The sequence below is a fragment of the Etheostoma spectabile genome, chromosome 16 (assembly GCF_008692095.1).
Source record: "Etheostoma spectabile isolate EspeVRDwgs_2016 chromosome 16, UIUC_Espe_1.0, whole genome shotgun sequence".
NCBI lineage: Eukaryota > Metazoa > Chordata > Actinopteri > Perciformes > Percidae > Etheostoma > Etheostoma spectabile.
The window spans coordinates 10,275,454-10,287,819 of record NC_045748.1 but is presented as its reverse complement, the minus strand read 5'-3'; the positions used below and the strand labels follow the sequence as shown (position 1 = coordinate 10,287,819).

General features: G+C 39.7%; 1 protein-coding gene across 1 annotated transcript in view; it reads left to right on the top strand.

Moving 5' to 3' along the window:
- zswim6 (zinc finger, SWIM-type containing 6) overlaps positions 1-12,366 on the top strand; it is a 44,661-nt gene that overhangs the window by 1,151 nt on the left and 31,144 nt on the right. The window lies entirely within an intron of this gene.

Below are 12,366 nucleotides of genomic sequence, written 5' to 3'. Positions count from 1 at the left end.
TTTTTAAATCATTCTTAAATGATTACATAAAAGTATTGAGTAATAAAGGAAGTGCTCAGGGCTGGGTTGGGTGTCAACTGACACACATTACATTTGAATGAGTTGTTGTTGTGTGTGTGTGTGTGTGTGTGTGTGTTTATGTGGCACAGTTCAGATGCTTGTGTATACATGTTGTGTCTTTGTCAGCTTGCATATTTCTTTGATCAGCAGATACACTGTGCAGCGGACGCATGGGAAGTACTGAGTTGGAAAGCTGTCAACATTCAGTCTCACATTGTCCTGAACCAATGTGTCTCTGGCATGTTATTGCTGGAATGTTTTAGCAGATTAGCCATTACATAAGTAGATGTGCTCTCTTTCCAAGTGGCAAAAATGAGAATACCAGTTTGCGTATGTCAGCTTGTTTAAAACCCGCTGAAAGGAGTTTTTTTTTCCCCCTGTGTGAAACAGGAACAGGCACCTGTGCTGAACTGACAGCTGCATGCGCATGCCAACTTTGCTCCTCCAACAACACAAATCAGTGGCTTTGTAACATTACATGTAATGTCATTTGGTTGTATTTTTAGTACTGTTTTAATGTGCCTATAGGCCCTCCTTTTGAGATTTTAATTACTCAGCACACATATCAAATGCCCAGCATTTCCATTGTGAGTTTGGCACTTTGTTCCTATTTTCATGTTCATTTTGTGTCTTTCAAGCTTCCTGTCGCCTCCAAAAGGACGGCAAACAAAAGCGTCTTTTCACTCCCTTGTTAAGTAGAAGAGATTTGGAAAGGAGGAAGCGTATTGAGCACAACGCTTCTTTTTAAATGGGCCATGATTCACACCAGTTTGCAGCCAATTGGTTTGGGGTTGTGTCTTTGTGTGTGTATCTGTAATCGACCGCAGAGAGAGAGAGAGAGAGAGAGAGCTTTGGCTGCGATATACATGATGTTGAGTTGAAGGGCTAGTTTTCAGTTTTCAGCCTTATATGATTACATGGTCAGCCTGGGGTCTGTGATTGTGTCTGTCACCTGGGAGTTCACCAGAGTCGGGACACCGTCCCTGAGAGCGTCGAGGACTGTAATCCCATTACTCTGCATGGTTAATTTGTATTGTAATGCAATCTGAACACTTCAGTTGCTGCATGACACGTCCGTCTTCCCCCCCCACTCTTAAATGCATGTGGGCTTTGTGAAGCGCAGCAGGGAATACACACTCTCATCTCACACACACACACACACACACACACACACACACACACACACACACACACACACACACACACACACACACACACACACACACACACCAGCCTCTGTCCTGCCAAAATAAGAGGCCCTATATATTCCCAAATATTGGGAAATGTTTCTCTAGAGAAGAAACCAAATCTGGGTTGTTATTCCAGAGAGTGAGGGGGGGGCTTGATCGGCATGCTTACAAAGAGCACTCTCTCTCACACACACACACACACACACACACACACACACACACACACACACACACACACAGGGAGGGTTTCTTTCTTGGCTGATTGCACCCCAGCCTGGAATTTGCTGGAAAAATAGAGCCAAGAAGTGATAAATAAAGGATGTAATCTCCCCACGTGTGGGCTGTACCGCAGGAGGGAGGTTTTCTCGCAGCAGACCTGGAGGAAATGAATTGGCACACATTTGCCGTGGACCCCTCCATACCCCCACAACAAACCCCCAGCACAAAGATAATGGTAGCCATTTTTTTTCTTACAAGAGCAAATACCGCAGCTTCTCAAGTTTAGACTTGAGGGCTACTCTATTCCCCGGCTGGAGCCAATATCATTGCTGGTGGTGATCTTATTGAGCTGCGAGGTGGACTACCAGCACCAAAGAAATAACTGAAGTGCGCTGCTCCTCCAAATACACTCTAGGCTGAAGGCAATTTAATACCAAACTGAGATAATAAGATATCTAGAGCTGAAATAAATAAGTTGACTGTTTTGACAAGCAATTTAACCCTTGTGTTGTCTTCCCATCATCCATGAAAAAAAGTCAACACTATTATCACTTTTTATGAAATTTTTTGTCGCTTTTCCAATGTTGTGGGTGCTTTTTTTAATGTTTTTTTCAGAGTAATTTGATATTTCTAATATTGACATGTTCAGGTTATTTCGAAGGCCCGTTTTTAGTAATAAAAAACATGAAAATGGGTCAAATTTGACCCGAGGACCACATGAGTGTTAATCGGTTTTGAAGCAAAATGCCAATCATTTGATCGTTCCAGCTTCTCAAATGTAAGACTTTCCAGCTTTTCCTTATCTTCCATTATAGTAAATTGTTTTTGTTTGTTTTTTGGACTGTTGGTCAGACAAAAAAATTCAATTTCAAGACCTGACGTTGGGCTCAGTGACCGGTTTTCCTTATGTTTTATAAACCAAACAGTTAATGGAGAAGATAATCCCCAGATTTATCAATAATTAAATAATAATTCTTAGATTGTTTCCGCTTGTTAACATGCACCAACTTATAATTCAAAAAACTAAACAGACAAAATGCAAATACAGTTTCAACTATTGTTGCAGTACTGTACAATAATTTATTCATAACCGGTCATTAATTTTTGCTATGCTTGCCATCACCGATTTAATTACCTTAAACATTAAGTCTCTATTTGAAAGTAAGAAAGACAAAGTCATGGCTTTTGCACATAAAATGTAAAGACATTTTAACTGATGAATGCATGAAATGAGATTGGAAATTGGCTGTTTTTAAGATTTAATTTTCAGCCAATAACACACCTTGGTCCAAAACAAACTGGCTCGTCACTTAACAAAGCCCAGGCAGCTTCTTATTGAGACCAATTACACGTCCTCCATTATCTCTTTTTAAACTCGCAGAGGAAGAGAAGCTGCTCTGGTGTGAAGTCATTTCGCAGTCGAGTTTCATGCAGAGAAGCAGCTGAGAACATGAAAGCCTTCTGTCTAAGTCGGTTTGCACTCGGGGTCAGAAAGCCCAAATATTTCCTGTGTGCAGAAACAGCGGTGTTCTACAACGTGTTGTATACATTTCTGGATTTATTACAGAAAGAAATCAAACAAAAATGGAAAACAACTGTGCCTGAGGTATAAGGAAATGTCCAGCCATAATACAGCTTCAGCCACCACAAACATAACGTGACTTTTCCCCAAATAAACCCACTATTTTAACTTTAAAAGCTTTCTCAAACCCAGCTGTCTAAGGCAAAACAAGATGGGAATTATCACTTCATGTGTGTAATTCAGAACAGGTTTCAGTTCTGATAGGAAACACAGTTTAAAAAGCAGTTCAGGTACAGAGACAAACTAATTCACTCACTAATTTGTCTAAAAGTCTACGAGAGTTTATGAATCCACTAAATGACAAAGTAAAGGATGAAGCATCTGGGCTACATGCAAAATAAAATATGATTTGTCATGTAGTGAGATTAAAAAGGGTGTAGCAACAACAGCTAGCTAGATAGATAGATAGATAGATAGATCTATTTAATTCTTTACCAGAGGCTAATATTAATAATAGAGGAAGTGAGCAAAGGTGTCGTGGTACTTTAACTGCCTTAAATGAATCAACCCTAAAGAGTCAACAGCGACGCTAAAAGCTTTCTAACATGCTATTGTTAAGCAGGTATGATATGTTATGATATGTAATATTGTGTGTTGGTCACTAAATAAAGTATTGGACATTACGCTGATACTAGAGCTAAGTCATTTGGATTAATTTGCTGGAAAAAATCTGAATGTAAAGGCAATCTATGATGCAGTTCTTGAGATATTTTAATCTGGATCTTAACTAGTGGATTGAGGAACATTGTCATCCCATTTGCTTTTCATAATAAGACTTCCTGGATGTTCTCATCAAGACAAGATTCCAGTGAAGAGGATTAGCTTCTATTTCATAAACACTGTTTTAAATCCAACCACGTTCCTTTTGATTGTGGCACTAAAAAGGTTCAACACGATGTAATCTTCAGCCTCGTTGAATCGCTGCCTCTGGGATCAGGCCTGCACCTAACGATTGTTTTCATCATCGCTCTGTTGACTACTTTCACAATTAATTGCTTAGTTACTTGGTCGATTAAAATCTCAGACAATTGTGAAATTGTTGGTCAGTGTTTCCCCAAAGCCCAAGATGACGTCCTCAAATGTCTTGTTTTGTCCACAACTCAAAGATATTCAGTCACAGAGGAGTGAAGAAACTAGAAAATGGTCCCATGGCATGAAGATGTCACTTTCTGAAGTTTTTTAACATTAATATGAATCCCCCCCCCATTCTGCCTTTTGAGAAAATGAAAGCTCAGATGGGCCAATCTGGAATCTTGCCCCTTATGACCTCATAAGGGGCAAGGTTACTTCCCCTTTCTCTGCTTTGCCCACCCAAAGAATTTGGCCCACCCAAGAGAGAGAGAGAGACAGTATGGCTTTCAAATCAGCAAAGTGGCAGTTGGTCAAGGCCACCCTCCCCACTCAGAAATGGTACGTCCTAAGGAAAGCTCATTGTGGGTCTGGCTCTAGTGGCTGGAATTCTGCACCAAGGCTGACTTTTGGAAAAGAGACTTCAGATACAGTATTAGGGACCACTAAGGTCTATATAAAAGAGACTTCAGATACAGTATTAGGGACCACTAAGGTCTATATAAAAGAGACTTCAGATACAGTATTAGGGACCACTAAGGTCTATATAATAGAGACTTCAGATACAGTATTAGGGGATCACTAAGGTCTATATAAAAGAGACTTCAGATCCAGTATTAGGGACCACTAAGGGTATATAAAAACATCCAAAGAACACCATGTCATTGGACCTTTTAACAAGCTGCAATCAGAGATATTTGAACTTCTTTTCATCAAAAATGACTCAAACCGATTAATGGATTATCAAAATAGTTGACGATTAATTTATTAGACGACAACTAATCGATTCATCTTTACTGCTCTAGTTAATAATCAGTAGAGCAAAAGTCCTATATACATACAATGCACAACATACTAAAAGGGGGTCGGTAAGTGTCATGCAAATAAAAACCGGTCTATGGTGAGATGCAAATCCAAAACAAACACATGGCAAAAAGTAAACAGTTGAAGGTCAGGCTCATGAAGAATAAAAAAAAAAAAAAAAAAAAAAAAAACACGTGCACAAAATACTAGCAGTGTTGTTCACCCTGGAACACTTTTTCTTTTCTCATAAGAAATGACTCGCACCGATTTTAATCGATTTGTTAAAATAGTCGTCAACTACTCGGTTAATCTTCGCAGCTCTATCTTGGACGTTGAAGGTTTCCTCATGAAACATGACGTGGTCTCTGCTCAGACACACCGGTGCATGTCGAGGTATATGTCTGAGCTGAAGTATAGGCTTCAGCTACATGTTAAAGTATAGGCTGCAGTGTTTGTGTGTGCACTGAGAATGCTTATCTGCACCCGCTTTGTCAAAACAACTTTAAACTGGAGGACTGGGAAACAAATCAAGGACGTAAACTAACGTACACTCTCACATTTACCAGAGTGAGGTTGGTTTCTATCTACGGTGGGAAAACATGTGCTGTAATATGTTTGTTAGCTGTGTTACCCAGTTATTAGGTCACATTTAAGGTGCTTGCACTCTACAGGAGGTCAAGTTCATACCTTTAGAGGCCCCTTTCTCTGCGTCTGATCTCATGGTAATGTGCTTCCATCTGCAGTATCAGGTCAAAGGTCATTAAAACATCAATGCTATTGGTATGCAGTGTTTGTTTTTGATGGGATAATGTTAATCCATCCCTCTTTCATCTTTTTTTTTTTACCCGCTCAGCCGGGAATTAAAGGACCTAAGATGAAACTAACGGTTATTTTAATTATTGATTGATTGATTACTTGTTGGGTCAGAAAATAGTGAAACATGTTCCTCGTAATGTCCAAAAAAAAGCTCAGGCATTTGACATATTTGCCTGTTTTTTTTTTTTGTTAACCAACAGTCTACAACCCGAAGATATTCAGTCTGCTCATATGGAAGACAAAGAAAGCCATCACGTATTCATACTCGAGAAATCACAGCCTGTAATTATTTTGGCTTACAAAATGTCATCTAGCTTATTGCTCCAAAGGGTTTCTCTGGGATCGGAGAATGAGGTTTGGTTCATCTGTTGTAATTTATTCATCTAAAAGAGAGCTTTTCAAATTGTGAGGGAGAGACGTCGGGCAAAAGATACTGTGTGAGTTGCCACAGTTTGGGTCTAAAATGGGTCTCGGACTTTGAGTCATAACGGCGACATATCTCCGACGTCCATCCCAAATACACGTCCATAAATCTGCTTAGAAATCCTTCAAGAAAACACTTCTTATAACTCCAGAACCTGCATGGGTTTGAGTTTTCTTCAGTAGCTAAGATATCTGTTGGTAGTTTGATCTGGACATCCATGGGTGAAATACACACAGGAACTACTAAAAAAGTCATATGGCATACTTTTAACAATTATAAGTTACAATTGCAATCTTTTCACTCTCTTGACAGGTAGAATTGGTTTGCTGTAGCCCACCTCTAACTAAATTACTCTATGGCAACATAATTGTTCCTGTTTAAAAAAACTAGGAATTATAGGAACGGTAGTTTAAAAAGTAAGAACATGCATTTTCTGTCTGAGAGAGATTTGTTCGTGTGACTGAGGGAGTGTGTGTGTGTGTGTGTGTGTGTGTGTGTGTGTGTGTGTGTGTGTGTGTGTGTGATTGTTTGCACAACCCTACCAATTAAAACTCAGCTGCCCCTGAAATGGTTATAACAGAGTATACATCAACATTACTGTCATTTTATACACTGAAGTGCAGAATTTGAGACTCTGTGCTCAAGTCTGTCACAGGCCTGTTGCTTCGCAGACCGAGGGAGGGATGTGGACTGATAGTCGGTTATCACTCCGGGGATTCTTAGTCTACCAAGTGTCTGTTTCTGTGCTCAGATGTTGGGTTTGGTGCTGCCGGCAGCTCGGCAAACTGTCACCACACAGTGAAATATCACCGGGTCGCTCTGTTGCACTCCTGTCATCAGGGGAAAGAGACAGAGTCCAGTCGTAACTAGTCGTAACTACATCATTGATATGCAAGTATGCGGCTTCACCGTCCAAATGAAGACACAAGGGCGGCGTTTTCAATTTTTTTCACCCTGGGACCAGGTTTCAAAAAAGTGCGTCTTCAGGCAGTGCGTTTACAGGATTGCAATGCAAAACACGCGTTTACACCAAAAAAGCACTTCCCTGTGGATGGGCCCCTTAATAGTTGACAACTAATCAATTCATCTAGCCAAAACGTTGCCAGTTCTGCCCCAAAAAGAACTTTCTTAAGTACCAGTACCACACCCTGGTAGTGGTTCTGTGTGCTATTGTGTACGTTAACATACCGGACACCTACCGTATTCAGCCTGTGTGCTAAATGTCTGTTCTTGGTTGATTTTGTGAAATAAATTTCAAAATAAATGCAACTTATAGTCCAAGTGCGACGTGTTTGTATGTATGATGTATATGTTATGTATGTTGTGTGTGTGTGTTGTTGTTGTGTGTGTGTGTGTGTGTGATATATATATATATATATATTATAATATAGTATATATATATAATATATATATATTGTGTGTATTATATATATATATATAGTGTGGTATATATATATATATGTTGTTGTGTATATTATTATATATATATTATTATTATGTATATAATATATATATATATATATATAGTATTATATATATAATATATATGGGTGTGTGTGTTGGTGTGTGTGTGTGTGTGTTGTGTGTAAAATATATATTATATAATATCTGTATTTGTTTTGTCTTCATGATGCATTTTTTAACTGATGCGACTTATACTCCAGAGCGACTTATAGTCTGGAAATACGGTACTTTATGTCCGTTGAAAGTTTTGGCCCTCCCAACAGGTCACTAGATAAATTAGAGTGGTCAAAAGATGGTTAATATGAAGAGAATAGAAGAAACTCAGTTCTGATGCTGTACAGTATGTGTTATATATATATATATAATATATATATTATAATATATATTATATATATATATATATATAATAATTATATATTTACTTTTGTCTCATCTTGCTCTTTCTGTCAAAGATTTTCAGGTAAGTTTGGGCCTGGGTCTGTTTAAATTAACTAGAAGTTCAGTCTTTTAGGGACCTGAAAACACTCCTAAACATCTGAAATGTGAAGCTCTTTAGCTACTAAATGCTCCACAATGTTTGCCATCTAGTCGCTAACTGCGTCTAACTACAGTGTGTCTGTGTCTGAAGACAGATCCCCCCCCCCCCCCCCCCATTTTTTTAATAAGAAATATGATTATTGCCGCTTGAGCTACATCTCTGTAATGTGATGCAGTTCATATCTATACACTTGACTGCTTACTCAGCACACTCTGTTGAATTAAAGTTGAGATAAGCAATCAAAGCGTTATCTCTTTCTCACACACACACACACACACACACACACACACACACACACACACACACACACACACACACACAACACACACACACACACACACACACACACACACACACACACACACACACACACACACACACACACACATATACATACTAATGCATACATGAGGCCTCAGGCCTTTTTGTGTACATGCTGATTACTGCCGGCTTGCTCTCTCATCTGCAATTTTATGAAGAATCAATGAATCGGCGCACACCTATTGAATGATGCAACGCTTTGTAAGTATGTTGAGGGAGATACACACACACACACACACTCAACCTTGTAAGTTGTTGATCTGCATTAATGGGGTATGCGTAGCATGCTTCTGCTCTGCAAGATCAATTTTTATTGGAGCCACATCAGGCACGTAGTTTGCAACGAAAGCAAAACCTGACACTTTTGAAAAATGGTTTTACAATACACTGACCATACTTGTATAAAATTACGGACCGAGGCAGTAGATGTTAATGTCCTACATTACCGAGTCGGCCTTCGTTATTCTGTGGCTGCTGGTTGAAGTTTTGGAGTTCTGCCCAGGTATTTTCCAGGTCAGTGTCAAACACCACCAGGAATGTAACTACTTTTTTTATTTTGTATTTCTGCCTCCACACGGGTAATAGAAACTTAATAATTGACCTATCCTGTTTATAAACCCATTTCATTTTTCAGTAGAGAGTAAGACTTAAAAAAAAATAAGGCTGGCGTTATTCTAAATTTTTCTTTTTGTCAAAAAATACCATGAAAAGACCAAAACCAACAATGCTTTTCGTCCATCCCTCAAAATGACTCTGACTTGTGAAGGTGACTCTTTAAAAGGAAAAAAAACGTCTCGCAGATATATATTTTGAACCCTTTTTAAAGGATAATATCTTAATTCAGATGTTTAGAGTAGTTTTTATCAAGCAAACAGGAGGAAATAGTGCATTTGTTGCGGGAGGATTTTCAGCAAGTGCAACAGTGTGTCTCATTGATGTGTTCTGGACTCAACAATGGAGCTCAATGGCACAGAGGAAGAAGATATCAGGCTAATATCTGTGAGTAGGATCAGTTTATTGTTGTTTTTGGATTTTTGGCGAAATACTGAAAAGCAAACCTTATCCTTATTCAGGTTGGTCGGAAGTTATATCTCGCTCCTAATCCTTCGCAACAGCTGCTTGAGACTGGTTTAGCACCCGTTCCACAGCCAGCCACGTCTCCCTGATCTGTATTCCTCTGCCGTGTTCCTTCATCATTAACCTTCAACTCGAGGGAGAGGAGAGGCGGCGGAGCAGCGAGTCGGATGGAGGAGGGGAGGAACTAGTTTACCTCCGTCTGCTTGATAGATCTCGTTTTGTTCTCCTCTCACTTCTTCTGAAACACTAAATAATTCTGCTGCTAATGTAAACAACTCGGGATGCAACTCACCTTTTGTCGTGTTTAATGAATCTGGCAAAGAATAGTTTATTCTAATTAAATGTCAGAAAATAGTGGAACACATCCATTAACATTTCCTGAAGCCCAAAGTGACGTCTACAGATATCTGGTTTTGTCCAACCAAAATATCCCTTAAATCCCCAAATCCAAACTATTTGGGTTAGGAGCTGGAACAGAAAATAAATTGGCATCTATTTTTTAAAATTCAGTTAACAGTTTGTCATTTTTTTTAGCAAAAATGGCAAAAATTGACTGACTCAAGTGCCTCAAATTAATTTAATTTAACAGTTAATTTTATTCTGTCATATATGACGGTAAATAGAATATCTTTAGGTTGGTTGAATAAATGAAGCAATTTGAACACATGATCTTGAGCTGAGATCAACTAGAATTTTTCACTACTTTCATAGACAAATTAATGATCAATGGCAAAGTTAGCTGCAACCCTATTAGGGTTTACTATCACACATGATTAAAAGAAAAAAGACTTGAAACCGTACTTAAAATGATGCTGATTATTTGTCTTGGAACGACTAATTGATCAATTGCTTAATAGTCTCAGCCCTAGATACACCTTTGCCTCTCAAAGAAAACAGTGGCGTGGTCTCTTTTCTTCGGGGAGTTTCAGTTAACCCCACTCTGTCTCAGCAAGTCAAAGCCTGCAGCTGTGCTCGCCTCACGGGAACGCCGGGCCTCACGGGATGGTCTCCGAAGAGAAGCGCCCTTTGGACCGCCGCAGCTCTGCAAACAGAGCACTGTAGTTAATAACAGGCAAAGTGTTTTGAGCATTTCAAACATATTGGCACTGCTCACGATTTTCTCGCGGTCATCCAGCGCCTGACTGACTCTTCTTGATCTTTTTGATTCTCGTGCACTCACAAAGAGAGGTTATAAAAATAGCAGTGGTGCAGACTGAATGGGAAGCTTTTGTCTTTGAGCGTGAATCAGTAGCTGCTTATGCGAAATGCTTACCTTTTTAATGGGAACTTAAAGGTGTCATCCATCAAAGGCCGTTGCGTTAAAGCTCACAGCCGGAGCATGTATAATGAAGACTGATGGTCCTCCTCTTCTCTCGCTTCTCCTCAGACAGCAGAAACGTTGAAGCAGTTAAAGTCAACGTCTGTGTTTGGTTTGGGATTACCGAAAACAAGAAATTTAAACCTGCAGAAACATTTGATTTTTATATATAGTGCAATTGTGAACACACATGATCCCCTTTTAAAGTAGATGCAGTGAAGTTGTCTTATTTGCACATCCAGCATTTACAGAGCAACATGAGTGTCCAATATCTCTCTTTTTGTAGCTCTGTTTTTGGTCTCTACCATCTCCTGATAGAAATCTCTGACTCTTCAGCTGCTAAACGCTCCACTATGTCCACCATCTAGTCTCTGTATGTCTCTGTCTGTGCAGTTTGCTGCTGAGCAGGTAGTGGACAGCAGCATTTTATAGTTATATATATATATATATATATAGTATAGTTTATAGTTTTCTGTGAAAATTGACGCTGTGAGAGTGAACCTGAACGGTAAAATTGTGGGCCAGGCAGAAAAACAATGAGCTGAATATCCCTTTAAAGCTCTGTGAAATACACATAAATAATCACAGTGGGTTCTCCCGATTGTTCAAGGGTGTAAAGGGACAGATGTCTTTGTTCGTGGGACACAACACTTGATTGATTCCATGAATCAAATCAAACAGTGTAATTCTCATTTGAATGATGTAAAGCTGTTTGTATAGTTTATATATTGCCTCGCACAATAAAAAACTGGAGAATTCAAACTGAAGTTTGGCTTGAAACACGCATGCCCCCCCTCCTGCATGTGAACCGGCCCTGCCAGTTAACGCTCCTGCCATCTGTTCTCAGGATCTATACGCCTGTGCTTGTCAGGCCCGGGGAGAGAAATCCTCCTCGTGTTTGCTTAGACAAATGTACTCAGACTGTGTCACATAATGTTAACCCATTGACTGTGAACCGACACGGTCGTCACGGGACCTAAAACCACCTACTTCCTGCAATCTGCTTCGGCTTCACTTGGGGATCTCCTGTCTGGTTTCGGTTTATTATCCTGCCTCTTTGCACGCTACACCTTTTTTGCTCCCACGTCTGTATCTGTGATAACAAGCCAATGATCTCGTTCTCCTGGTCCAACTGTTGGAGGCGGGCCTTTCCCCAACCTTCAGCATAGCTCCCTGACTCACATGCGCGTCGCTGCTTTTCGGGCGAGCGCCGGGTATTGCCAGGCTTCGACAGGTACAGCGTGTTGAAAGTTAGACAGGTAAAACCAGGTTTAAATGTGCATGTTGAAACCGTGTGTGGTTGAAACCGTTCGATCGTGTTCAAACTGCTGTGATAATTTATGTGTTTACGTCACTTTTATAGGAAAAGTCCAAAAGTGTCTCATTATCTAGTTTCAGGGTCTTTAGTCAAAAAAGTCTTGACCCTCCCTTTGCCAATAATAAATTTTTCTGACCCGGCAAAATGATTGTGAAAAAGGCATGACC